The following is a 27707-nucleotide window of genomic DNA, read 5'->3' as shown; positions in this document are numbered from 1 at the left end:
GATAAGGTGATCACAAGGTGGACAATAAATCCTTGACGTATTCAGCAGCCCCAGCTAGAGATGGGGGAATCTGATTATTTCAGTTTCTCTGCTTCTCATTTTCTCAGTCTTAAGTTCAGCTCACCACATCAGTCCTCGTGAAGATGGAGCAGCACTTTAGTGCTTGTTTCCTCTAATATACACATTTTTGTATGCAATTTCCCCTAATACACACAATTCTGTAAAGCGATTTTCCTAATATAAAGCATTATTGTGTGCTACTTTCACTAATATATGCACTTTGGTGCACATTTCCCCTGCTATATGCATTTATGTAAACATTACTTGGATGGAGAACTGTATTGCACATCTGAATTAGATAGGTTAGCCTTTTAAATGAAAACTGAATCAAATTTCTTCCCTACTCTAGCTCCAGCCATCAAGGACAATGGAGACAACAGATTCTCTATCCCTGGGCAACAAGCTTTCAAAATCACACCAGTTAAGCTTGCCACAATTGATTCCAACAGAGGGGCAATTTCTCTGTTTGCGCTACAGGTGGAATCTGAGCCTTTAGTCTACAGGCCACCAGTTTCTTTTGCCTTCCTGCTCTCCTGTTCTAATCTCTAAAGTCCCCGTTTCCCTGCCCACTATCCAGTTCTTGCCTCTATCCAGTGATAGCAGTGCTTGGAATGAACTAGTTTAGTTGAATAAATCTCTGAACTACACTTGAAATTGCCTAATTGCCCGGTGAACTAAAGGCAAATTAAGTTCATTTTGGGGTAGATTCCTAGTTCATCCTAAAGTTCATTCCTTTCTCCTTGTTACCAGAAAAATCCGAGGGCTCCCTTGGACAAAAACAAAGACACCAACCAGGATAACTTGGAGCAAAACAGCAGCCTGTAGGCTTGGCCTTTATTGAACTGTTGCAACAGGGTGTTCCCCTCACTTGCAGGAGAGAGGAAGGACACAGAAAAATGGTGTGCAAGCCCTTATAAAAACTTTTGAAATTCCCATCCTCTAGGTCAAGCCCACCCCAGAAACATCATGCATACATTACAGAAAGGAGGGGTTGAGGGAGGAGTTGTGGTGGTAACCTGAGTGTCCTGTCACCTGGCTGGTTCCCTTCTCCTCCTCCCCATGAGTCATTTTCTGAAGACAAAGGTAGTCGCAGTTTCCTGCCCCGTTCCAGTCCATGCTGAATCCACTCCCATATGCAAGTTCTTTGTGATCTTGATTGTCTTCTGTCTAGGACCATCAGGGTTGGCATAGCAACTGGGCAGGGCTCCTGTGGATGTGCTGGGCTGGCCTGTATCAAACCTTCCCCATTTTGTAGTCCTTCCTTCATGGAGTAAAATAAAAGTGGAACAGTGCAAATCCGATGTATGGTTGATTTTCTATGAATTTATAACAGAAGTGTAGCGTATGTAGTGTGTGAGTGTGAGTGTGTGTGAAGTTTGTACAAACTGAATGATTGGGGGGGGGGGTTCCTGCTACATCCTGTCCCCTGTTTTCATTTTTTCTATATAAGAAAGGTGAGCCAATAGGACATCCACAGAGGACATTACAAAGCAAAATGTGGAGGCAAAATTGTAATCCTTATTAGGCAGATACAGAGGTGCTGCTGTTGCTAAGGATGATTAAGTCACTGGTTCACTTTTGCTAAGCAACCAGAATGAAGGAATGTGAGGCTTTTCCTGCATCTTTTCTGCTGAGGAGATTCAGGAGGAGCAACTTGCAGCAAGAAGTACAGGTACAGGAACAAAGCAAATGATTCTTTTGCCTTTAACAGCTGTGTGTGGCAGGTGCAAATTAAACAGGTTAAGCCTTTTATGTTGTAGAAATAGAATTCTCAAGAAAGCTTCACTAGTTGACATTCTATCTGTCAGACACCTTATTAGTTGTGTATGTTCCCTGATTCACCTTTGGACACTATACTACTGTACAGCAGCTTGTAACATTCTGAATGCTTGCTGTGTTTGTGTGTGTGTAGAGAATGAACGGGAACTGAAATTGTTTAGTTTGTAAAAGCGTGAACTTAAATGTAAACTAGTTCCTTTTTGGACTGGGTTTCGGTGAGGAGGAACTAGAACTAGTTGCTTTTAAAAATGAAACTTCTAAGCACTGAGTGATGGGGTATTAGGAATTGCACTTGAAATATTAGGTTTACAGTTCTGGGATGTTCTGGACATTGTATTGTTCTTGCAATCCCAGATGGCGTCTGTGCCCAGAAGTGTTGTTGCTGAATTTTAGGCTGGTGTATCTGCTGCATCTAATTCTGAGGAGGGCATACTTTGCAGGATTCACCCATGTCTGTGCTACATCTAGATTGGGTACTGCAATGCATTTTTATGGGGCTGCCCTGGACAACCATTCAAATGTTACACCAGACATGTGATGCACATGTGAATGTTTTAACCAATGCTGGTTTAATGCCACATATTGTTCCATTCTTATACCAAGTTCACTTGGTTTTTTTTATCTGTTCCCAAGCACAATTCAAAGTGTTGATTATCATCGTTAAATCCCTGAGTGATTTAATGACTAGGGTAATTAAAATATCATCCCCATATGAAGCTGCCTATCCACTGATATTGGCTGAGAGTGTGTTTTTGTGTGCCCTATCACCTTCTGAAGCAGAAATATATGAGAGAACTACTATTTCTTCTTTCCCCCGCCCCCAGTGGTACACAAGATGGGGAACTTGTTGTTCTTGGGGGTTTGGGTCAGCTGCCTTGCTATTTATTTTTTAAAGTCAGCTGGATCAGTGAGCCTTTGGTTTATCTGTTGCTTTAATGCGACTCTTTATTACTTTGATACTTTCTGTCAGGAGTGGGAAACCTCAGGCCTGGGCGGACAATGGCAGCCTTCCAGCCCTCTCCTCTGGGGCATTTGGGCCGAAAATGTTTCCCAGCCTCTGCTTTATGCACTGTTTTCATTATATTTTGTTATAATTACTTCACGGTTGGTGTTGGGATTGCTTTATTGCTCGTTATTGGCATGAGTTTCCTGCACGGTTTTTGCTGGAACGGGAGAGGCCTGAAAGAAATCTTAGAAACGAACATCCCCAGAAATGTCTTTTTGCTCTCTGTGCTTCAGCCGCTTGGCAATGAAGCCACGGGTTTGTCCCTTCTTTGCCTCCAAACTGTGGTCTCAGTAATTCCATGCCCATTATACAGATCAGCCGAATCCCTGGCGTTCGCATTGGACATTGCTGTTTGGTGGATCCTGCTGAAAGTGTTTTTCCTTGTACCCTCTTCGGTTTCTTAATCTGTAGATTCTGGAGAGGAACAGGAAAAGTGAGGCCGCAGTTAGAAGCACAGTTAAATGAAGACAATGCCCCAAAGGGGGCTTCCTTTTGAGAAGACATATTGGATTGCTTTGCGAATGCTGCACCTAAAGGCCTGGAAAGGCCTACTCTATTCCATGGTGCCTTGAGAACTTCTGCTGTCTCCCTTCTATTCATCCCTTCCAATACCGTGTGCATTTCTGTGGCAATGCTGACATCTATAGACAAGCACGGGCATTGCAAAAATTAGAATAAAGTAAAGTTGGCGGCTGCATTCAGCTGGCACAGATCTGGGACTGACAACCACAGCTGTTCTGTCCGTGTGTCTCATGATGAAGACAGACAAAACCTTTATAAAACAATGAGGTCAGTCCTCTTACTGCATTTAATTCACACAGACCTCTCTGTTTGCTATTTAATACTATGAAGAAAACGTAATTAGATTCTGGTTGTTGAGAGGGTGGGAGCTGGTTTTTAATCCTCCTAAAATGCAGATGAATTTTAAAGATAACTTTTTAAAAACAGCAATAACAACACAGCAGATCCATTGTGGCAGGAGTTAGGTAAAATGTAAAAGGTAAAGGACCCCTGGACGGTTAAGTCTGGTCAAAGGCGACTATGGGCTGCAGTGTTCATCTCACTTTTCAGGCTGAGGGAGCCAGCATTTGTCCACAGACAGTTTTTCCAGGTCATGTGGCCAGCATGACTAAACCACTTCTGGTGTAACGGGACACTGTGATGAGTGCCAGAGTGCATGGAGATACCGTTTACCTTCCCACTGCAGTAATACCTGTTTATGTACTTGCACTTGTATGCTTTTGAACTGCTAGGTTGGCAGAAACTGGGACAGAGCAATTGGAGCTCACTCTGGTCATGTGTATTCAAGGTGTTATGTACTGAAGTTCTCACCCTGGGCCAGCAGGAGGATACTGTAGATAGTTTTCACTCAGGTCCACATATGCAAATAAGGGATTGAAAGTGACATTCAGTGATTGGACAGTTACAGAAAGTGGTTACAGTTGCATTGTGGTGCAGCTCTATATAAGCAGGCTGGCTGAACCCTTCAGTTCAGTTCTGTCCTGGCCTGTGAATAAATAAGAGCTGTTTGAAGAATCGCTGTGTTGTCTGATATGTTCACCCACAACTTAACACAAACTGCTGACCTTCCGATCAACAAGCCCAAGAGGCTCAGTGGTTTAGACCACAGTGTCACCTGCATCCCTTTGTGGTCAAAGTAGCAGAGCAGGGAAGGGGAAACCTGCGACCCTCCACATGTTATTGGATTCCATCTTCTATCAACCTCAAGAGAGTTGTAGTCCAACAATATCTGGAGGACCATACGTGCTCTGCACTAGGACCCTTCACCTTAAATAAAATTTCTATTCTATTCTAGTCTTCTCTAGTCTAGTCTATGTTAATAGCGCATGCAAAGAGCAGGAAACGATCTTACTGGAACAAGGTGAGCAAGCTTGAGAAAACGGAGGTCTCCTTTTCCCACAACAAGTTGGCTTTATAAATGCATGAATGTTCACACACAAATGTTCCAGCCATTAGGGAACCTGGAAATAATTCAGGAGATTCACCTTGATGATTACTGTATTTTTCGTCCTATAGGGCGCACCAGCCCATAGGACGCACCTCGTGTTTTTTTTTTTTTGGGGGGGGAAATGAATAAAAAAAAATTATTTCCCCGCCCAGCCGTGGCTGCCGCCCCAAGCCTTGCGCACACCTGCCCGAAGCACGGGGCACCCTCCGGAGGGCTCTCCGTGCTTCGGGCTGCAGGCTGCCGCCCCAAGCCTCGCGCACCCGGCGGGACACTCGCCGGGGCTGCAGGCTGTTGCCCGCAAGCCTTGTGAGCCCGCGGGAACTTCTGCCGGGCTTGCAAGGCTTGCGGATAGCTTCCTGAAGCCTGGAGAGCGAGAGGGGCCGGTGCGCACCAATGCCTCTCGCTCTCCAGGCTTCAGCGAAAGCCTGCATTCGCCCCATAGGACGTACACACATTTCCCCTTCATTTTTGGAGGGGGAAAAGTGCGTCCTATGGGGCGAAAAATACGGTAATTGCTGAATCAATAACATTAATTCTTGTATCTCTTCGTAAAGTTCAGAGTAGTAGGTAGTAATTGGGAAGTTAATTCTGCACATGGGGGCTTCTGCACTGGTGCTTAAACCGTTTCCCAGATGATCAGTCTTTGCAGGCTCCAAGCAGTATTTTCCTTCCTGTGCAATATTAATGTATGTTGCTAATATTCCAATATATCTACATGTTGTCCAAAGGGAATGTTCCATTCAGTGGCAACTCTAAACATCCTTGCCAGGCAATAATCCCCATTAAACATGGGGCTTACTTTTATGTGGATTGCATTGGCTGCACAGGGAATAGTGCTTGCTCTGGGGGACCAAGTTTGTGTTTTCATTCAACCGAGTGTAGGCAGGCTGCATGTTTTGGTGCAAGATTGCGGAGAGAGCAGCTGCCAGAGAAGCCTAAGGGGACAGACTGCACAGTGGCTGCACGGGATTGATGAATCTGACAATGTCTGTTTCTGTGTTTCACATTCTCCCTTCCCCCAATTGTAAATTAAGTTTGCCACATTACCACATCAGTTTGCAAGTTTTTGAAATAAGAAGTCAACAGTCGAGGCAGCTTGCTTCAGAACATCAGTTGCTGGACATTCCAGGGCTGGGGGAGAAGGCTGTGGTGCTCAGGTCAAGCACCAGGAAAACAGGATGCTGGATTAACTGGGACACTGGCCTGATCCAGTCGGCAATTCTTATGTTCTCATGGAAAATTGTCAGCATTTTATTACACATTTCTCCTAGGTTTGTGCGCAATTTTCCCTAAGCTGCATGTTTCCCCTGATACAATTCAGTTTTGTATGTTATTTTTACTAATATATATACAAATCACAACCACACACACACAGAGAGAGAGATAATTAATTAATTTTCTATACTGCCCTTCATCTGAGGATCACAGGGCGGTTTACAATATAAAAACACAAAAATACATAACAGAGTAACAAACAAAAACAACACTCACCATAGACTGATTAATCAGCCAAATGCCTGGGAGAAGAGGAATGCTTTTGCCTGGCGCCTAAAGAGAGAATACCACAAGCAGGGAGCAACTTCAGAAAAGTACTGTTCTCATGTTGCCACCCTCTGGACTTCTTGTGGAGACACATGAAGAATGGCCTCAGATGATGATCTCAGGGTCCCGGTCGGTTCATATGAGGAGGTATTGTGGTCCGGCACTTTGAATTGGGTCCGGAAGCTAATTGGCAGCCAGTGTAGTTGGGGCCAGAATTGGCATTATGTGCTCATACCTCCTTGCCCCAGTGAGGAACCTGGCTCCTGAATTCCAGCTTCTGAACCATCTTCAGAGGCAGCCCAATGTATAACATGTTGCAGTGATCTAACTTAGAGGTTATATGCATTTTGATGCTTATTTCCTCTAATGTATGCATTTGTACACTTTTCCCCCTTTTAGTTGGAGATGTGCATTGCATTTTTTTTTTAATTAACTGTGTTCTGCTTCATGTATTAGTTTCTATATGGATTAGGAAGGCTCATGCTTAAAAGGTGAGCAAAAACCTCAGGACTGGAGCCTGAATACAGCCCTCCAATATTCTTCCCAGGACCCACCCCTCACTGGCTTTGCACATTCCAGTTGTTTTTACCTAGTTGGAATGCATGTAGAAATTAGCCTACTGTGTAAAGGAAAAATTTTCATTTGTTGTTCCATCCATTTTTGCCAGCTGTAGTTTCCAGACAGTCTTCAGTGCTGGCTTAAGTTTCTCATGGCAATTTCATACGATGAAATTTGGGGCAGTAACCCAGCATACAGTTATTTCCTGCCATTTAAAATTTAGCATGACATGACAGTATATTGATGGAAAAGCCGCAGTTCCAATATGCAACAGGTAAAGCAGCATACAAGGAGTGTTAGAATCCAGGTTAGAATTGCCAGTATTATAATCAGGAAAACTAGTGCAACAATCGCCATGTCCGAATGCACCCATGATGAAAAACATCTTCACGTCCAGTGCTTTCAGGGTTGCCAGGAACAGTGTCTTTCAGCCATCAAATACCTGGGTAATCAGGAATGCTTTCTAGCTCCTCCTGGAAGTCAATAATGGCAGAGACAGATGCAACTTTCCAGGGAGGGCATTCCAGAAATGGGAAGCCACCACTGAAAAGGCCCTGTCCTGGATCAACATCAATGACTGCCTTCTCACTTGCCAATTGTAGTGGCCAATGATACTGGGTAAGAGGAACACATCATCTGACTTAGTATAAGGAAGTTTCTACTTGTTATATTCCTTTTAGCATCACAAGATGGTGTAAATGTGCAATACTGTTTTAAGAAAGAAGACAACCTTTATCTGGCAATCAAATTGAAGTCACACAGAAAACTATATGGGTTGGTTTGTTTTTTTGCACTCATCTGTCAATTTTGGGAATGGAATGTGTGTGTGGAGGGGTCTCATCCCCCCATGGACATAGCTAAGGGGGGCAGCTGCCCCCCTAGATCAAGTGAAACAATTGTTGTTTAATTGTTTAGTCGTGTCCGACTCTTCGTTGTGACCCCCTGGACCAGAGCACACCAAGCACTTCTGTCTTCCACTGCAATTTGGTCAAACTCATGCTGGTAGCTTCGAGAACACTGTCCCACCATCTCGTCCTCTGTCGTCCCCTTCTCCCTGTGCCCTCAATCTTTCCCAGCATCAGGGTCTTTTCTAGGGAATCTTCTCTTCTCATGAGGTGGCCAAAGTATTGGAGTCTCAGCTTCAGGATCTGTCCTTCCAGTGAGCACTCAGGGCTGATTTCCTTCAGAATGGATCGGTTTGATCTTCTTGCAGTCCATGGGACTCTCAAGAGTCTCCTCCAGCACCATAATTCCAAAGCATCAAAGACAACAAGTAAAACAATAGAAATACTTAACTGACCAATTAGGTTGGTTCTGCCTCCCCTATCAAAAGTCCTGGCCCCGCTTACAAAAATCCTGGCTACCCCCAAGTGCTGCTGATCTTAAAATGGGTATTTTAAGTCCCTCACTTGCCTTTGCTGGTTGTGCCTATAATGACATGGGAGGCAAGTAACAGAAACATCAGAATTGCCTTGCACTCTGTAACGAAGCTGGTGCCCCATAGATGTCAGCATCCCCTTGTATTTCAATAACAAGGAAGCCTGCCAAAGAGTGAAGGTAGATGCTGCTACTTCATTGTTCCAAAGGGTAAAAATGTAATAACACTGGCTCCCTCACAACCATGGTGTGGCTGCAGGAGGCAAATTAGGATGCGTTATCAGTGGAGTCATAACATGCTGAGAGAGGTTTAAAAATAAAATTTTAAAGTGTGATAAGAAACACATGCTTTCCTCTCAGTCCTGCTTAATAAAGGCATAGCTGCTTCTTCACTCTCTCTTTGGATCACCTGTGAGGTTTTCAGAGCAGGGGGGCTCTTTTGAGTGAAGCTACACAATGAGACGAGAAAAATGTGTAGATTTGACATTGTATGTAAGCAAGGGATGCTGAGTTGCAGTGGAGGTAACAGCTAGAAGCTTTTATTCCCTGCCCTCCGCTTCATTCACAACTAAGGCAAGAAGGCAGCTATTTCCATTATGACCTATATTCAGCACAAGCAGCACTGTTTCCATTAAGAGAACAAAGGAAAGGGGCTTGGTGTGAGATCGAAAATGGGTGGGTCCACCGTCCCTCCTAAACTCAGAAGTAGAAGGACAAAGCCTGAGTTTAGAGAGTTTGCAGAATAGCTCAGTTGGTAGAGCATGAGACGCCTAATCTCATGGTCATGAATTTGAGCCCCACGTTGGGCGGAAGATTCTTGCATTGCAGGAGTAGATGATGGTCATGGTCCTTTCAAATTCTACAGTTCTATGATTGTTTTTATGAATGTGATCTAGAAGCAAAGAAGCAAGCAGAGAGAGAGAGATGGCAAACACCATGCCAGATCTCTGCTTGAATCCCAGGCTGTGGTTATGGGAGAAACAAGACCCTCTTTGGGGGCTGATGCTATGAACCCCTCCTTTGTAGGTTCAGGTTGTACAGTATATACAGTGGTACCTCGGGTTAAGTACTTAATTCGTTCTGGAGGTCAGTTCTTAACCTGAAACTGTTCTTAACCTGAAGCACCACTTTAGCTAATGGGGCCTCCTGCTGCTGCCACGCCGCTGGAGCACGATTTCTGTTCTCATCCTGAAGCAAAGTTCTTAACCTGAGGTTCTATTTCTGGGTTAGCGGAGTCTGTAACCTGAAGTGTATGTAATCTGAAGCATATGTAACCTGAGGTACCACTGTATATGTTTAAATAAACCATATATCCTAAAGACACCGCAGTCTCCATTGTGCCTCATTTCCAAAATAAAGCACAATCCTGGGTAACTGCCAGGAAACCCTAGAATCTCACACCGCTCAGAGATTAGGATGGTTTGTAGCAATATATACGATTCATGTGCGAACAAGAAATGTAATTCATTGTGTGTGTTCTGAAAAGCTACTCCAGTTTGTTGCAGCATAGTTCACATGGTCCACTCATGCCTGCACTGCAGGGCGTTGGACTAGATGACCCTTGGGGTCCTTTCCAACTTTTCAATTCTATGATTCAACTGAGTTCCTTATTGATTACATTGGTTGGAAGCAGCTCTCCAAGGTTTCGGGGCTGGAGGGTACTTTTCTCTATCTCTGTATGGAGATTCTGGGGGATTGAACATGGAACTTTGCCACTAAGCTATGACCTCTTCCCAATGTGCACGCAGGAGGAATTTGTAAAACCCACCCCCAAAATCTAACTGAAAGGCAAAAGTAGAGATGGCATTGATTAACTAAGAATAAGAACTGCTGGAGCATATAAGTTATAGAGATGAGGTGGAGCGGCTGACAGAGTGGTGCAGAGCTAACAACTTGCTCATAAATACAAGGAAGACAAAGGAGCTTGTGGTGGACTTCAGGAGACAGAAGAGCAATGTTCAGCCACTTTTGATTGATGGGGTCCATGTGGAGAGGGTAACAACGTTCAGATTTTTGGGCATTGAATTACAAGAGGATCTGTCCTGGAGTGTCAACACAAGGGGGCTTGTGAAGAAGGCGCAGCAGAGACTGTACTTTTTGAGAATTCTAAGGAAAAACCATCTTCCGCAGAAACTGCTGCTTGCCTTCTATCACTGTGCCATTGAGAGCGTGCTCACTTATGGCTTATGTGTGTGGTACGGAAGCTGTACTACCCAGGACAGGCTGGGGTTGTGCAGAGTTGTTAAGGCAGCAGAGAGCATTGTTGGCTGCCCACTCTCCACCTTAGAGCAGATTTATGCCACAAGGTGCCATAGGAAGGCACTGGACATAGTAAAAGATCCATCGCATCCTGGTCACTGTCTCTTCAAGCTCCTGCCGTCGGGACGGAGATACAGGACGATGAAGACAAGAACGAGCCGTCTTAAGAACAGCTTCTTCTCCAGAGCGATCTCGGCCCTGAATGGGAAGCCTGGACTTTGAAAGTCATCTAATCTTCCTTGCTGTATTATACTGTATTGTTTTAACTAGTGTTTTTATAGGTGTTTTGATTTTGTGTGGAGTGCCCTACCTGGGTGGATGGAGCAGCCAAGTAATTTCGTGGTCCCCGAGAGGGGGCAATGACAATAAGGATATTATTATTATTATTATTATTATTATTATTATTATTATTATTATTATGTCTGTGAAGGGCGGGTGGCGCTGTGGTCTAAACCACTGAGCCTCTTGGGCTTGCCAATAGGAAGGTGGGCAGTTCAAATCCCCGCAATGGAGTGAGCTCCCATTGCTCTGTCCCAGCTCCTGCCAACCTAGCAGTTCAAAAGCATGCTAGTGCAAGTAGATAAATAGGTACCCACTGCAGCGGGAAGATAAACAGCATTTCCGTGCACTCTGGTTTCTGTCACGGTGTTCCGTTGCACCAGAAGCAGTTTAGTCATGCTGGTCACATGGCCGGAAAGCTGTCTGAAGAGCTATGCGGAGTTGGTAAAGTTGACATACAAACTATGTGAGAAGGACAACTGTGACTTCAACGAAGAATGGGAACTTTTTGCAAATTACCTAAAAAGAGAACAAAATGATCTGGACTCCTTGGTGGGTTTTGAATAAACACCCACAAATTTATTAGTAGAATATATGATAGATAAGGTGAGACGCGGGTGGCGCTGTGGGTTAAACTGTGGGCGTTTCCGTGCGCTGCTGTGGTTTGTCATGCTGGCCACATGACCCACAAGCTGTCTGTGGACAAACGCCAGCTCCCTCGGCCAATAAAGCGAGATAAGCACCGCAACCCCAGAGTCGGCCATGACTGGACCTAATGGTCAGGGGTCCCTTTACCTTTATGATAGATAAGGTAATGAATGGTATGTACAATTTTATAACATGCAGAGAATAATATGTGCAAATAAATCAGAGAGGGGAGCTGAGGGAAGTCCTTAGTGGGTGGGAGAGGGAGGGATGGGGGGAATAAAAAGGGGGGAAGTGTAATTGGATATATTGACTGATAAGTTGCTTTGTTAAAATTGTTTAATAAAAATATATTTAAAAGAAAGAAAGAAAAGAAAGCTATCTGTGGAGAAATGCCAGCTCCCTCAGCCTGAAAGCGAGATGAGTGCCACAACCCCATAGTTGCCTTTGACTGGATTTAACCGTCCAGGGGTCCTTTACCCCCCCCCCATCTGTGTCAGAGGAGAGCATCACCTTGAGCAATGACTGTCACATTCTTCTCTGGCTGGTGCTTTTCATGGGTTTGCCTAATCTCTGAGAACACAATCATTTTTACCAGTGACAGGGCCTGGCAGAAGTGTTGCAAGCGCAAGCTTTGAAACTTTTCTAAGCCTCCTGCTGTTGTGATAGCTGGGGGAGCGTTCTTCACATTTATATTATGAAGTTCCCTGCAATAACAATCCATGGCAGTCATTTTAGTGGTTGTTTTAAAGTATGGGGGGAATGCAGAGGCACGCTGCTCGGTGCTTTGGCAATTAAGGCACCATGTGTACAAGAGCTGCTCTGGCAAGGGAGTGGGGATTTGTAATGACAAAAACCACTGTTACATGCAGAGAACTCTGAAAATCCGCTGCTTCCTAGAGGGACATCAATGCCATTCCCTGAACCCATTGCCTGGCATTATCGCGTTTCACAGTTGCATGAAAGTATCTGAACAAACACAGCCAAGAAGCTTTGAAAAATGTTACGAGAGCCACCTACACCTTGCGTGCAAATGTCAACAGAAATCAAGGGGTTCATTTCCTATGCAAGCAAATTGTTCAAAGTGAGCATCCCTGCTGTTTAAACCGGAGGGAAATCATTCTTTGCACTGCGACAGGATCTGCAAAAATGAGCACAAAGCTGGATGAACAAAGGGATGTAGACTCTGGGCAGGTGTCTCGTAAACAAAATTTGCCTTTGCTTGGCTGGCGGGATCTTTGGCTCATGACAAAACTGTTCCAAATGCTTTGTTTAGAGTTGAAATGTTGGCGGGGGGGGGGGGGTTAATTCACTTTCCACTGAAACATGCATGTGCCCCATGATGGACTATGCAGGGGGTGATGGTGACGGATGGAATAGCCCATTTGGTCATTTCATCTGTGCATTGCAAAACTGTATTATAGGGCAGTGGTTCCCAATTAACTAATTACTGAGGACCCCCTATTTTTCAAAAGCCAAGTCACGAATCCCCTACTTCTGAAAATTTTGGTAACTCTATGGTAGTTACCTGAGCAAAGCAACTTTTTGAAGAAAATTTGGGGTAGTTCCTAATAAGCCATGGATTTTGCGTGGACAGGCGGAGTCCCCAGATCCCGAGTGGTCCCCCCCCGTCATGTGGAATAACGACTCTAGACAACGTGCTATGGGATTAAATTGGCCACAACTTTATTAAATTTCAAATGTGGGTAGACCTTGGCTCAGGCATTGGGCGTTCTCCCTCCCTAGTCCCCAGCCGGGGACCTAGGGAGCATCAGGGTTATCCAGTGTGTGTGTGGGGGATGGGCCGGCTTTGGAGAACATATGTTCAAGCAGAGATAGCCGCCCCCGTTACGCCGCCGCAGGGGAGAGCAATGACGACCTTTCGGCGTACGGCCAAAGCCTCCCTTCAAAAACCCCTTTAATGGGGAACCCTGGTATCGCCGCCGCAAAGAGGAAGATGGACTAAAGGATTCCGCCCAAGGCCTGATACCGCCAAAGTTGTGACGTTTTGCTACGGGAAAGGCGAAACCTGCCAATGCAGGGAAATTCCTTTCCGGCCCTTTAACAGCGACCTTATCGTAGCAGCGCCCGCATACCTGTGGAGACAGGTTAACCTGCAAAACCTATGAAGAAAAGTTAACCTGCAAAAGAAGACATTAACTGAGGGTGGGTAGGGTGGGAGAAGCTCTGGAGCCAAGTGAGGATTGCCAATTAAGATCCACCCTCTATTGTGTGGGCAGGTAATCCATCCCCCTACCTGGCCTGGTTTCCCTGGCAACGCTTCCCCCAGGTGGGATTGGACAACTCACTGGGGTAGGCGGGGACCTCCAGGTATCCCACCTGAGGGAAGGCAAAGCCTATGCTTATGGGGCCACTCCAGATCCAGGGCTGCACGCGTCCCCGCAAAGGGCGCCCCCCATTTTAAGTGGGGAGCGGTCATTATGTCTACTAAAAAAATATACCAAATAATTTGTGATATTACCACGCAAAAATGACAAAGATTTAGTTGGGGGGCGACAAATTTAATTTAATTAATATGTATTAATATATTGTATACTACAAGTGAACAAATTATGACATGTCTAGCAGCTACTATTTTATTTTATTTATTTTATTTTTATTTATTTCCCACCCATCTGGCTGGGTTGCCCCAGTCACTCTGGGCGGCTCCCAACAAAATGTTAAAAACATACTCTGCCTAAATGCGATGGGAGAAATCGTGCCTCTTTTTGTCCTGAACAATCCCTTCCACGTCCTGTTCTCACAGTGGCCAGCCAGAGACCTGTTGGAAAACCACAAGCAGAATTCAAGCACAAGAGCCTTCTCCCCTCATGCTGTTTCCAGCAACTGGGATTGAGATAGCACTGCTGCCTCTAACCATGAAGCAGAACATAGCCATCAAGGCCAGGAGCCATCAATAACCCTCTACTCACTAAACTTATCTACAGGTAATCCTCTTTCAAAGTCATCACTGCGTTCTGCAGAAGAGGGTTCTGTTATGTACTGAAGTTCTCACCCTGGGCCAGCAGGGGGATACTGTAGATACTTATGCAAATAAGGGATTGAAAGTGACGTTCAGTGATTGGATAGTTTTAGAAAGTTGTTACTGTTGCTTTGTAGTTGAGCTCTATATAAGCAGGCTGACTGAACCCTTCAGTTCAGTTCTGTTCTGGCCTGTGAATAAACAAGAGCTGTTTGAAGAATCGCTGTGTCGTCTGATATGTTCACCCACAACTTAACAGGTTCCACAGGTTAACTATGCTTTGTGCAAATAAATGCTTTCCTTTGTCTGTCTCAAATCTTCCAACCTTCAGCTTTGTTGGGTGTTTCCGAGTTCTTCTGTTATTAGAAGGGACCTTTCGGGTCCCTCCCAACTCTACAATTCCATGATGCAGAGTAAAACTTTTTACACATTTCTATCACGTCTCTTCACCCCCCCTAAGCTTAAAAGCCCTAACCTTTTTTCATAGGAGGCTTGCTCCTATGATCATTCTGTCATCCTTTTCTGAACCATTCCAATATCATTTTGGAAGTGAGGCTTCTAGAATTGAACAGAGTATTCCATGTGTAATTGCATCGTAAAATTGAACAACGGCATTATGATATCAGGAGTTTTATTTTCAATCCCCCCCCCCCCCAATAATCTCTAGCATGGAATGCATCTTCATGGAGCAATCCACTATGACTCCAAGGTTTCATTCCTGGTCAGTCACTGCCAGTTCAGACCTCATATGAAGACTTTTTGCCCCAGTGTACATTGCTTTAGACTTGTTGACATGGAGTTGCATTTGCAATTTTACTGCTGGGTGGTGGTGGTGTATTGCACATTCCATCAGCATAAACAGGGCTTCTGCCATATCCTATAGTGAAGTGGTGGGGGTGGGGCACCATTTCTTTCCCAGTTTCACCATAAAAGGTAAAGGGACCCCTGATCCTTAGGTCCAGAGGGAGTTATGAGGTGTGGGGAGTTTGGCCCAGTGCAACATGTGGCAGTGGGAGCATCTGACTGCGTACTCCACCAGGAGATACTCCACCGGGTATCTCAAGTCTAGGACTTAATCTTAAGGCCCATCTGCATCATCCCTGCAACAAGCTGAATGCTGATGATAATTCAGAAGGTTGGGATAGCAACCGCTAAAAGCAGCTTCCTCGAGCGTCCACTGTGCAATTTGTGTTTTAATTGAACTGGGCAGAAGAGGATAATAATCCAAATATTTAAGTATTGTTCAAGTTTGCAACATAAATTAAAATTAATTGGAAGCTTTGTTTGCTAGTAAGGACGAAGCACCTGGCTGCTATTTACCTAAAGAGCCTTTCTAATCAGGCAAACTTTGTCTATAATGCTGTTATTTCCCAGGGGAAACACATAATATCTGAGGAAATAAAAGTCAAGTTTCATTTTTGATCCACGGGGCCAAATTAGACATTTGGCACAGTCCCGTAGCCAGGATGTTAAGATAAGGGAGCTTGAGGAAATACATAATGGCACAATGATTCTAGTACACAGTTCACAGGTAGCCTAATAGATTAAAAGTGATTCCATTGTATTAAATATTAATTTCAAAACAATTCATTATTTCTTTATGCAAAACATCTTGTAAATATATACTGAATATTTAAGAATCACATATCACAACCAAATCATTTTGTAAATGGCAAATACATGAATAATAAACAGATAAGTCTGTCCCTTATTTTACCTCTTCTATGATTGAATTTGCTTATATTACATTAATATATGATCTGCTCCAATCCCAGCTATTTTTTTCTTATATTTTGGGCTCCTGGTCTCCAGCCACTCAGTCTCTTTATAATCCCCATGTTTCTTTAACTGCCGTCTGCTCCCGTAAACGCAGTTAGGCTGTAATCCTATCCTTAATATTGTAAGGATTCTATCCTTTTAAATTGCTGTAACCTGCTCATGGACTTTATCGCTAAGAGAGGGTAAGAAATCAAGTCAATAAAAACAAATAAGCTCCAATGAGTTGGGAGTAAGCGCCATTCAGTTAAATAGAATTTACTTCTGAGTAGTCACAGTTAGGCTTAGCTCTGCAATTCCTCCTTCTTAGGCTTGCAATTATCATTCTAAGCTTCCACAAACATGATTCTTGCTAATATTAATATACTACAGGGCTCTGCCCCCCCCCGAAATTCACTCTGCTCACCAACCTCTCACTCGCCTTCTGGAGTTTCCACCCATGGGGAAGCCCTCCTTTTCACTCTCTTCTCTTCTGGATCCCTGCTCTGTGTGCCTTCTTTCACCTTCACCTCCATGCTGCCCCTGTGGGGGCTGCCCCCTGAGGCGGTCGTGAAATCATGGAATCATAGAGTTCGAAGGGTCCCGGGGCCCCAGGGGTCATCTAGTCCAACCCCATGCAGGCGCAGGCAGAGGGGGGCATAAGGGCTACTTGGCCTGGGCCTCCGATTCCACAAGGGGGCCTCGGTCAGCATATTCACAATTGTATATCTATATTTTCCATTTTGTCTTTATATGCTGATACGGTTCAAGCCTTGAAATAAAATTATTTGTCAGCATAACTTTTGTGGAAATTATTTATATACTTATTTATAGGACTTCAGTTATCCCCAGGGTAAAAAGAAAGCAAAGGGGCACATTATCTACCTGGCCCGGGCCTCTGCCTGGCTCTGCAAGACCCTGATCCCATGCAATAGAGGAATTTCAGCTAAATCATCCATGGCAGACGGCCCTTGAACCTCTCCTTAAAAACCTCCAAGGAAAGAGTCCGCAACCTCCTGAGGAAGACCATTGCCTCACCTTTTCTCATGGATGGGCTGGCCCCCTGGCCAGCTAGGAAGTCACCCTCTCTTCCTGTATGTCAGACTCTTTTATGCCCCAGGTCCTAACCCAATTTCCATGCTTCTTCCTCTTTCCTTTTCTGCCCCTCTCATTTTCACCTTCCCCTGCTTCCTCTTCTCCCTTCCTCCTTCCCCCCACTCTTCCTTGCGCACAGAACACTCCCATTTCCATGCCTCTTTTTCTCTCCTATCCTGCAGCCTCTCTATTGATGGATCTCAACCAAAACTCTGTGCTACTGGCTGCTTAGTCCGTGTAGTCCAGGATGACGACTCAGGAACATAACTTGCTGAACAGTGGGTTGCGCTCCGCGGCGACCCGGAAGTAACAGAACGCATTACGTCTGGGTTTTGCCGCTTGCGCATGTGCAGATGATCAAAACGACACCATGCGCATGCACGGAAGTGTGGTGATGGACTATAGCCTGGGTAGGCAAACTAAGGCCCAGGGGCCAGATCCAGCCCAATCGCCTTCTAAATCCGGCCTGTGGACGGTCCAGGAACCAGCGTGTTTTTACGTGAGTAGAATGTGTCCTTTTATTTAAAATGCATCTCTGGGTTATTTGTGGGGCATAGGAATTCGTTCATTCCTCCCCCCAAAAAATATAGTCTGGCCCCCCACAAGGTCTGAAGGACAGTGGACTGGCCCCCTGCTGAAGAAGTTTGCTGACCCCTGGACTATAGCGTAGAGAGATACAGCACCCGAGTAAGAATGCTCCTTGGTTGATCATCCACATAATTCAAAAGGCACGACAGCAGATCATTGGTCAGTCGTAACTTTAAAAAGGCCATTTATAACTGAAATTGCAATCTGTGCATTAGCGGGCAGACACAAAAGGGTTTAGGATTTCTGTTTGCCTGATGTGGGTGGGAGGAAAAATCCCTTGAAGCCTGTCAGCAGTGACTTGCAAGGAGTCGGGAGGGGGGGAGGGGGCTGACTGTGACAGGCTCTTTGTAACAAAGAGATAAAGAGCATGGCTGATTTCGGTGTTGTGGGTCCAAATGCAGCTGTGCAAACAGGAGAAGCAAGAGAGCCTTTTGGACTGTGATGCTGGAAACTCTCTCCACCCAGATTCAGGCTGTATATATGTGTAAATGAACCATATATCATAAAGACACTGCGGTCCCTACTGTGCCTCATTTCCAAAAGGAAACACGGACCCCGGGTAAGCACCTGGGTCCCCTGGAATTTCATGCACTGCTTGGAAGAGATTATTGGAGTGGTGTGTAACAATATCAATGGAGTTCGGCCTAGATGGCTGGGGAAATCTTGCAGCTGAAACCCTACATTTGTCATAGTAGGAGAAGCTGGGAATCTGGCAGATTCCACAAATGTTCATGTATCTGAAGGAACTGAATGGGGCAGGGAGAGAGAGAGCATTTCATGAAGCTCAGCCACCGCTGTGGTTCTCAAAAGCAAAGGTCCTCATGTTTTGTGTCTGACATTCAGAGCTCGGCAGGATGGCGGTTTAGCAAAGGCTGCTCTGGCAGAGGTTCTGAGGGCTGAACTCTCTGGCAGCCTTCCGGAGAGAGCAGCAGCCAAGCAATTTTTAAAGTGCAAATATTTGTTTTGATTTCACATCCGTCAGACTTGGGCAAGGGATAAGGGCATCTCCAGCCACTCCTTTGATTAAATTGCTGGCAGAATTAAAGAGCAGAAAATATGCTTCTGTGGAGTCTGTGTACCTGAATTCTGAGTAATCTCAGGATGATGAGAGGCACTGTGGAGCAGAATTAATCTGGATCCTAAGTAAATTTTATTTTACCTGTGAAACCAAGGGGTGCTTTTCTTGCCATTATCCTTGCTCCACTAGAGTTCTTAACTCCCATAGCAAAGCAGTTGGGACATGGCTGAGGACGAATGTCTTGGAAACATAAAGTGCTATTTATACACATATAATGCTTTATGAAGGCTGATTGCTGAAGAATTGATGGTGCTGGAGGAGACTCTTGAGAGTCCCATGGACTGCAAGAAGATCAAACCTATCCATTCTGAAGGAAATCAGCCCTGAGTGCTCACTGGAAGGACAGATCGTGAAGCTGAGGCTCCAATACTTTGGCCACCTCATGAGAAGAGAAGACTCCCTGGAAAAGACCCTGATGTTGGGAAAGATGGAGGGCACAAGGAGAAGGGGACGACAGAGGATGAGATGGTTGGACAGTGTTCTCGAAGCTACTAACATGAGTTTGACCAAACTGAGGGAGGCAGTGGAAGACAGAAGTGTCTGGCGTTCTCTTGTCCATGGGGTCACGAAGAGTCGGACACAACTAAATGACTAAATAACAACAACAACAAATGCTCTTTATACATTACATTCAATGAGTGCACCATTTGTGTACACAAATAATTGAGCCATACTCTTGTACAGCAATTCATATGTAATGTTCATTCAGTATAGTCTGAACACACAAGAGCTAAGCCTTGCAAAGGAACAAGCATACCCTTTCACACAAACACTTGCACATTTGTAGAGGCAGTTTGTACCTGTGTTCAGTGTAACATGTGGACAGCATATAAATAATCTGACCCATGTTTGGCACAGGTGGAGAGATGGTAGATCATCACCATTATCATCTATTTATTTGCATGCCACTTTTCCACAAAATTGTGCCCAAAGTGGCTTGCTCACAATCTATCAAATGAACAATTAGGAATAGCAATTCAAAAAACGTATATTAGAAACAATCTGAAACAGCACAATTAATAAATACAGAAACAACCAACCCACACAAGTTTGTATAAAACAAGACAAATAAACCAAACTAAGTTGACAGCTTTAAACAGGAGAGAGAATAATGCCTAACACAGAAATAAAAAATAATGTACAAAAATCATTGAATTATAAAACTGGAAGGGAGTTGGAAGGGACCCCAAGGGTCATCTAGTCCAACCCCCTGCAATACAGGAATCTCAGCTAAAGCATCCATGAAAGATGGCCATCTACTTGCTTTGGCATACTCTTCCTTCTGTGTGCCAAGGATATGCATGGAGGGGAAGGCATGAAGAGCATATGTGGAATAAGTTTATTTGCCACAATGTGCCTCACCTTCAAAATCCCCCATACTGGAGCATCTGTATCTTGAGCTCTGAAAAAACCACTGATGTAGCTTTTAAAAGAAGAAAGAATAATGAGAGACCTTTCAGAAGGTGCATGCTGAGCAGTGAAAATGATTTTTTATCAGACATTTCCCAGTCTGATAAAACTTGCAGTGGTTACTTCATATGGATAATTGATCGCCCCTCCATTTGCTGTTTCTTACCAGCCACAAGCTTGCTGTGAGATGCAGCTCCCTGTTGTTCTCATCTGCAGATAGGAAAGTAAATCCGGAAGGAGTGTGAAATAATCAAATAAAAATTCAAAACATGTGCATGTGCAGCCACACACACACATGCGGAAAGGGGTGCATCTCAGTGGCAGAGTATCCATTTTGTGTGCAGATGGTTCCATGTTCAATCCCTGGAATCTCCAGAGAGGACTAGAGAAGATTCATACCTACAGTGGTACCTCGCAAGACGAAATTAATTCGTTCTGCGAGTTTTTTCGTCTTGCAAAGCACGGATTCCCATAGGAATGCATTGAAAATCAAACTTGCAAGACGTTTTCGTCTTGCGAAGCAAGCCCATAGGGAAATTCGTCTTGTGAAGCAACTCAAAAAATGAAAAACTATTTCGTCTTGCGAGTTTTTTTGTCTTACGAGGCATTCGTCTTGCGAGGTACCACTGTATTTGCCATAAAAATCTGCTGGTTAGTGACCGTAGATCATTTCTGCTTTTGAATAGTAGTCAAGCTGCCGGTGAAACTGAAATACTGTATAGAACAAAATTTAAACCCAATTTATTTATTTAAAAAGGGACCCTGCACCACCAGAGTGTCAAAGCTTCCCCACCTCAGATAGCCACCTGGAAAGAGTGAGTGCAGAGAGTCTTGTTTTGTCAGGGGCAGGGCTAGTGGCGTGGCCCTGTAATCTATTTCCACACACCTCTTCATGTGAGCACAATCTTCTGCTAACCATGTTCTGTTGGGTGAATATCCACTGATTGATATTCCGTTCAAGAATTGGTCTAGTCTTCTTCTAAAGCCATTCAAGCCAGCACCAATCACCACATCTTGTGTCATTGAGTTCCACAAGGTAAACTTGTTTTGCGTGAAGAAATATTTTCACTTGTCTGTTCCTGAATCAACTGCCAATCAGTCATTTTCACTAAGTGCCACCCCATTCCCCAAATTCTAGTATTACAAGAGAGGGAGAAATTATTATTTTCATATATTTTCTCCACCATTCCTAATAAACCCCTCTTTTCTCATCTTTCTCTCCCCCCCCCCCCCAAACTAAGAAGGTTCTGCCTCCCCATGTTTTACTATAAAAGGTTGTCTTTGGAATTTAGGAAATAGGGGGTGTGAAACACTTGGACAGTTAGTTAGCAATCCGATTACTAGTCCAATGCAAAGATTGCATACCAATGCATTGTGTTCTCTGTCAATCATTCATGCCCTTGAGTTTCTTATTGCTGCACCCTTCCTGTCTCAGCTGCTTGGGCGATTTCAATCAAGGAGTTGGGAAGCTTGACAAATGGAACTTTCTGTGCAATTGTGGCCAACCAATCTGATGTGTAGCTACCTGGAGACCCACCAAAAGCCATCCAGCTTTGGAGAAATTAATGCTTTGTGGATTTACACTCGGCCAATCAATACTTCCACTTTCTGAAGTGATTTTACATTTCTCGTTCCACTGACAGCTTCTCCTGGTCAAGCTTTTATGGATGAGTCTTTGGGGCCATTTGATTTAGTAAGAGTCAAAATTATAACCCTCCCCCATTTTTCATGGCTCCCATATCCTCTCACATCAGCAGTGGGAGCTGATTTTCTGCGCTTGTCCCATGGCATGACTGCATGCTCAATGACATGCTAGGGCTGACTGACCGGGTATTACTATTAGAAATGGCTTCCAACAAAGGTCCCTGTTAAGCAGAGACAGTCCTCAGTTTCTGGTCTCTGGTAAATCACTGTCTCTATTTTGTCAGTGGCTACTAGGCATGGTAGGGATGTGGGTGGCGCTGTGGGTTAAACCACAGACCTTGGACTTGCCAATCAGAAGGTCGGCGGTTCGAATCCCTGCGACGGGGTGAGCTCCTGTTGCTCGGTCCCAGCTCCTGCCAACCTAGCAGTTCGAAAGCACATCGAAGTGCAAGTACAGTGGTACCTCGGGTTACATACACTTCAGGTTACATATGCTTCAGGTTACAGACTCCGCTAACCCAGAAATAGTGCTTCAGGTTAAGAACTTTGCTTCAGGATGAGAACAGGAATTGTGCTTCAGCGGCATGGCGGCAGCAGGAGGCCCCATTAGCTAAAGTGGTGCTTCAGGTTAAGAACAGTTTTAGGTTAAGAATGCACCTCCGGAACGAATTAAGTACTTAACCCGAGGTACCACTGTAGATAAATAGGTACCGCTCTGGCGGGAAGGTAAATGGCGTTTCCGTGTGCTGCTCTGGTTCGCCAGAAGCGGCTTAGTCATGCTGGCCACATGACCCGGAAGCTGTATGCTGGCTCCCTCGGCCAGTAAAGAGAGATGAGCGCCGCAGCCCCATAGTTGTCCGCGACTGGACCTAATGGTCAGGGGTACCTTTACTAGGCATGGTGACTATGTGCTGCCTCCAAGATCTGAGGCACCATGCTGAGGACCAACAGCTGCGTGGTGAGTTCCCACCTCCCCCCAGGGGAAATAAAGACACATGATACAGATATTTAAGGTTAATGGGCTAAATATGGCCACAACTTTATTGGTTACAGGTGATGAGTGGTATTGGTTTAGGCATTGGTTCTAACCGACTATCCGGCTTCAGCCTGTTCGCTTGAAGTCCGGGAAGGGTTAACCACCAGTAGGGGGTGTCCCGCTGATGCACATCAACTAGGAACTCCCCCGGGGTCACCGCTCAGGGGCATGCCCTAGGCCCACACCTCCCTAGGCTTCGGACAGGGCCACGCCCCCTGGAATCTTTTATTGGACTACCCTTCAATATGCGGGGGAGGTGCTGGCGCTTCCTCCCCCCTTCCATCTACATAATAACAATACCAATGCCGAACCGCCACTTGAGCAAAAACTCGCCGCCAATACCCTCAAACCTGTAACCAATCCCTAATCCCAGCCATCATATCCGCCAACCACACATCGTTTCCCACATCGCGCGGAGGCTGAGAGCCAGCCCCTGCGCGTATGGTGGGAGGGTGAAGCCCACAACCCCACCTCCTTTCTACGCCGGAAGTGGCTTTGGAGACAGCTATTGTGGTCCTGCTAGTGGGCTTACCACAACCATCAGATTGGCTACTGTTGGAATGTGAAGCCTACACTAGATAGGTCTTTGGCCAGATCCTGCTGGATTGTTCTAATTTCACTATCCTAGCACTGGCTTGGGGAACTTGTGGCCTTCCTGATTTGATGGCCTAGAACTCCCATCATCTCTAAGTATTGGCCATGCTGCCTGGGAGTTGGAATCCAACAATATCTGAAGGGTCACAGGTACCGCATCTCTACTCCCTGACTTTGGACCAGGACCAGAACTTGCCTTTCGGATTGCCCCTGTGGATGGGTTTGGTAGTGCTGGATTTAGTTTAATCAGAGTTCCAAATAGGTAGTACCACCCAGAGGCATAGGAAGGTCAGGTGGTACCAGGTGGGGGAAATTTCTTGTCACCCCCCCCATTTATTTATTTATTTAGCCTGCAAAAATGGTTTTATATTACTTCATATTTTCTCACATTCTGGGCCTCTGATAACAAGTAGGCGACTGTGGACAGATACTTAAATCTGCAGGATGGATTGTGTTTTGGCTTGTGTAATTTTATTTATATTTATTGCTTATTTATTTAATAAATTTTATTTTAAAAAATCCCTGCAAAGTGGTTTACCAAAACAAAAAAATGTATCAGTTAATATCTTGACCCTGCTCCACTGAATTGAAATTTCAGCCTTCGTGACATAGGAAAACGGCCAAGTAAACAGCTATTTTTGTGGAGGAGGGTCAAGATATTAACTGATATGCATGAAATTTCATATATAGCTATATAATCCCTAGTGTAGTAAGATAAGATCTTTGGAGCAGGCAATTAAAAAAAAAAAAGTTTTTTATGAACTGCCCTAGTAGGGCAGTAATTGTTCCTTGATCATTTGTCACCCCCCTCCATGATGGCACCTGGGGCATCCCCCCCCTTCCTATGCCCCTGTAATACCACACTGAGCAACTGATTCATTGAGAAGCATGCTTGCCTACATCCAAGCCAAAGCATCCAGTACATTTCTATGGAAAGTTTAAAACAAATTTCAATGAATCTCCCCCCGACCCAATTTAATATCTATTTAATGAACCTGAACGACCATCAATTTAACCACTAGGCCCTACACTGCATCACTGAAAAGCTCTGCCTTAGGACAATTTACCTGACTGCTGTAGCCTTTTAAAGATATTTTTTTTTACAAGTTAAAATAAACATTTAGACTGGAGTTTATTGAGGTTATCACACCGTAATGTTCACATGATTAAAAGACCATATTTTGAGTTTTCATATTTATGAGGCATTAGTCAAGTGGGATCATAATTAACTCAAAATTAAAGGTGCAATAAAGGTGTAATTACAATCTTCACCATTGATTAAAGCGTCAATGTATATTTAGGCTCTAAAAGCAAACACCAAGGCACCTGTGGCAGGTTAACAGGAAATCAATTAGCTGAACGTAGGTTAATTGCCGTACCTGTCTTGTTTTATTTAAGTAAAATTCAATTTCAGGAAGATAACCCTTTTTGAACAGTTTTAATACATTGACTGTCGTGTCAATAGAAATTCATTTGTTATGCAAATGTGGAACCTAGAAGCAGATCCTCTGGCTGTTGGTCTGCATTGGAGCCTTTATAGAGGCTCAGTGGTTATTTTCTTCCTCTCAGATGTGGTTAGATATCATATTACATAACTACCGTATTTTTTGCTCTATAAGACTCACTTTTTCCCTCCTAAAAAGTAAGGGGAAATGTGTGTGCGTCTTATGGAGCGAATGCAGGCTGCGCAGGTGTCACAGAAGCCAGAACAGCAAGAGGGATTGCTGCTTTCACTGCGCAGTGATCCCTCTTGCTGTTCTGGCTTCTGAGATTCAGAATATTATTTTTTCTTGTTTTCCTCCTCCAAAAACTAGGTGCGTCTTATGGTCTGGTGCGTCTTATAGAGCGAAAAATACGGGTACTTTTTATACCAACTGGTACCAATCAGAAGCTCGGATGGTTTCTGTAATTCTGGGATATCTCACTTAAATCGGGAGGGTTAAGTGGTATGGGACACATTTGTAACAGTTCACTTCTTATGCCAAAGTCGTTAGAGGTATTTTAAACTCTTAGCATGCTTAACAAATTATGGCTCCCAGACTTCTTTGAGAGGGGAAACATAAAGCATCATAGTGCTTTAACATGTATTGTGTGAATGTGGCCAAAGTTACTCAAAGGTGATTTCTTTTTTGGCTAAAAAAAACCCCTTAAGAGTATGCTTTAATGAACATTCATCAGTGCATTTAAATGTAGAAAACCAAAACTGTATTCCAGCTGTTACTGTGTCTTAATAGCTTAGAGGGTTTTTCAGAATTATTCCATTATGCTTATCTGAACACTGATTTAATATTTAATTAGGCTCCCCCGGCCTAATTGCCAGGGAAAGACACCTCTGAGTCATAAAATGTTGTTTCTTTTGAAAAACAACTTATAATGAACTAAATTTCTTGTCGTGGTAATATGTAGACTGTATAAATGTCTGCGTTCTGTCTCATTAGGTTTAAAACAATATATATTTTTTCAATTAAAGTTGAACAAAGGACAATGTTTGCTTTCAGAGGCAAGATTGAATTCTGAAAACAGTAATTTATTATTATTTTAGCTCTGACAGGCTGGGTGTTAATTTGGTGTTTATTCAACCTGCACTGTGCATACATTAAATTCTCCCCACCAAATAACAAATGAGTTCAGACATTCTACATTAGGTACATCGTTAATTTCTATGGCAAATTTCTGATTACCTTCCAACATTTATTCCCTTCAACGTATATCTGGCCTCCAGCACTCAAAGATCAAGTTAACAGGACTGTTTGGCTGAATCCAGAGAAATGGATGAGCAAATCTTTATGCTCACTGTTAAATTGTGGGTGAACATATTTGACGACACAGTGATTCTTCAAAAAGCTCTTGTTTATTCACAGGCCAGAACAGAACTGAACTGAACTGAAGGGTTCAGTCAGCCTGCTTATATAGAGCTCGAGTACGACGTAACTGTAACAACTTTCTGTAACTATCCAATCAGTGAACATCACTTTCGATCCCTTGTTTGCATATGTGGATCTGAACTATCTACAGTGTCCCCCTGCTGGCCCAGGGTGAGAACTTCAGTACATAACACTCAGCAAGGCTTTCCCTTCATTCAGAACAGCCGTACCTCTCTCCCCTGTGACTCATAGCTTTAATAATGGGTGCTACCCTAGGCTCAGATAAGCCAAGTGATTCACCTCTACAAATCAATAAATAGCTCAACAACTGTAAGCCAATCAAAATCACTTCAGACCCATTCAGGGCCAGATCCTTAGCTTTCCCCCTTGCCCCACTGCTTCTAGATGCCTGTAGTTCTTGGGGAAATTACCGTACATTTCCTGTCACACCTTGTTTCTGGCAGGCCAGATAACAGCACACCGGGCATCAGAAAGGGAGCGCTGACCCAGGGCTCCAGCGTAGGTCAGCCAAGGGTGAACACATGAGGTAGGTGAAAAGCCCAGGAACAGACTCTGTTCACTCCCCAGATGCTCCCCTGGACTCAGGCACGGGCACAACCCCCTCTTGCCCACTATCGTAGTTCTTGCACATCTGTCTGTCCCTTTAGTCAGAGCTCAGATTACAGCTGTCGAACAACCAAAACAGAAAGAAATCCACAAATTCCCATGAATTTCCCTCCTCCCCTTTCTTCCTGCATCTTCTCTATTAATTCTTGAGAATGCAATGGTGGATTAATTGGATTACCATTGTTTCTTTTCTTTTCTTCTTTTCTTTTTAAGTGCAACATTTATTATTTGATTTCATTTAATAAGTTATGTAGGCAAACAATGAAAAGCAAAGGTATATAAATTGCAATCATTTCAACTATATCTACTGCACCTGATATTCAGTGTCATAATACAATTCAATTTTACATTATAGAACCATTAACACCATTTGTCTGCACAGTTCCCTCTATTCTCAATCCTAAAAATATACTTAATGAATTTATAATCTTAACAGAAGAGAAATAATGATAATTGTTGCTCAAATTTATATCATAATGATTATATTGATTCTGATTGCAAAATGGTTAAATATTCTGATTAAATATTCCAATACAGAATGAGGTGTATGACAACTACC

The 27707-nt window shown here is 44.1% G+C and overlaps 2 long non-coding RNA genes across 2 annotated transcripts in view; both read right to left on the bottom strand.

Annotated features, from left to right (window-relative positions):
• The window catches only part of LOC310832268, a 232992-nt gene that overhangs the window by 42825 nt on the left and 162460 nt on the right, over positions 1–27707 (bottom strand). The window lies entirely within an intron of this gene.
• On the bottom strand, positions 2945–17326 carry LOC310832280. The gene is made up of 2 exons (XR_014558238.1): positions 17251–17326; positions 2945–3259 (listed from the first exon to the last, which is right to left on the bottom strand). It is a non-coding gene; the product is annotated as an uncharacterized lncRNA (long non-coding RNA).

Source organism: Podarcis gaigeae (assembly GCF_964106915.1).
Source record: "Podarcis gaigeae genome assembly, chromosome: 15".
Taxonomy (NCBI): domain Eukaryota; kingdom Metazoa; phylum Chordata; class Lepidosauria; order Squamata; family Lacertidae; genus Podarcis; species Podarcis gaigeae.
Note: the sequence above shows the minus strand (reverse complement) of the source record. Positions and strands in the feature narration are given on the sequence as shown.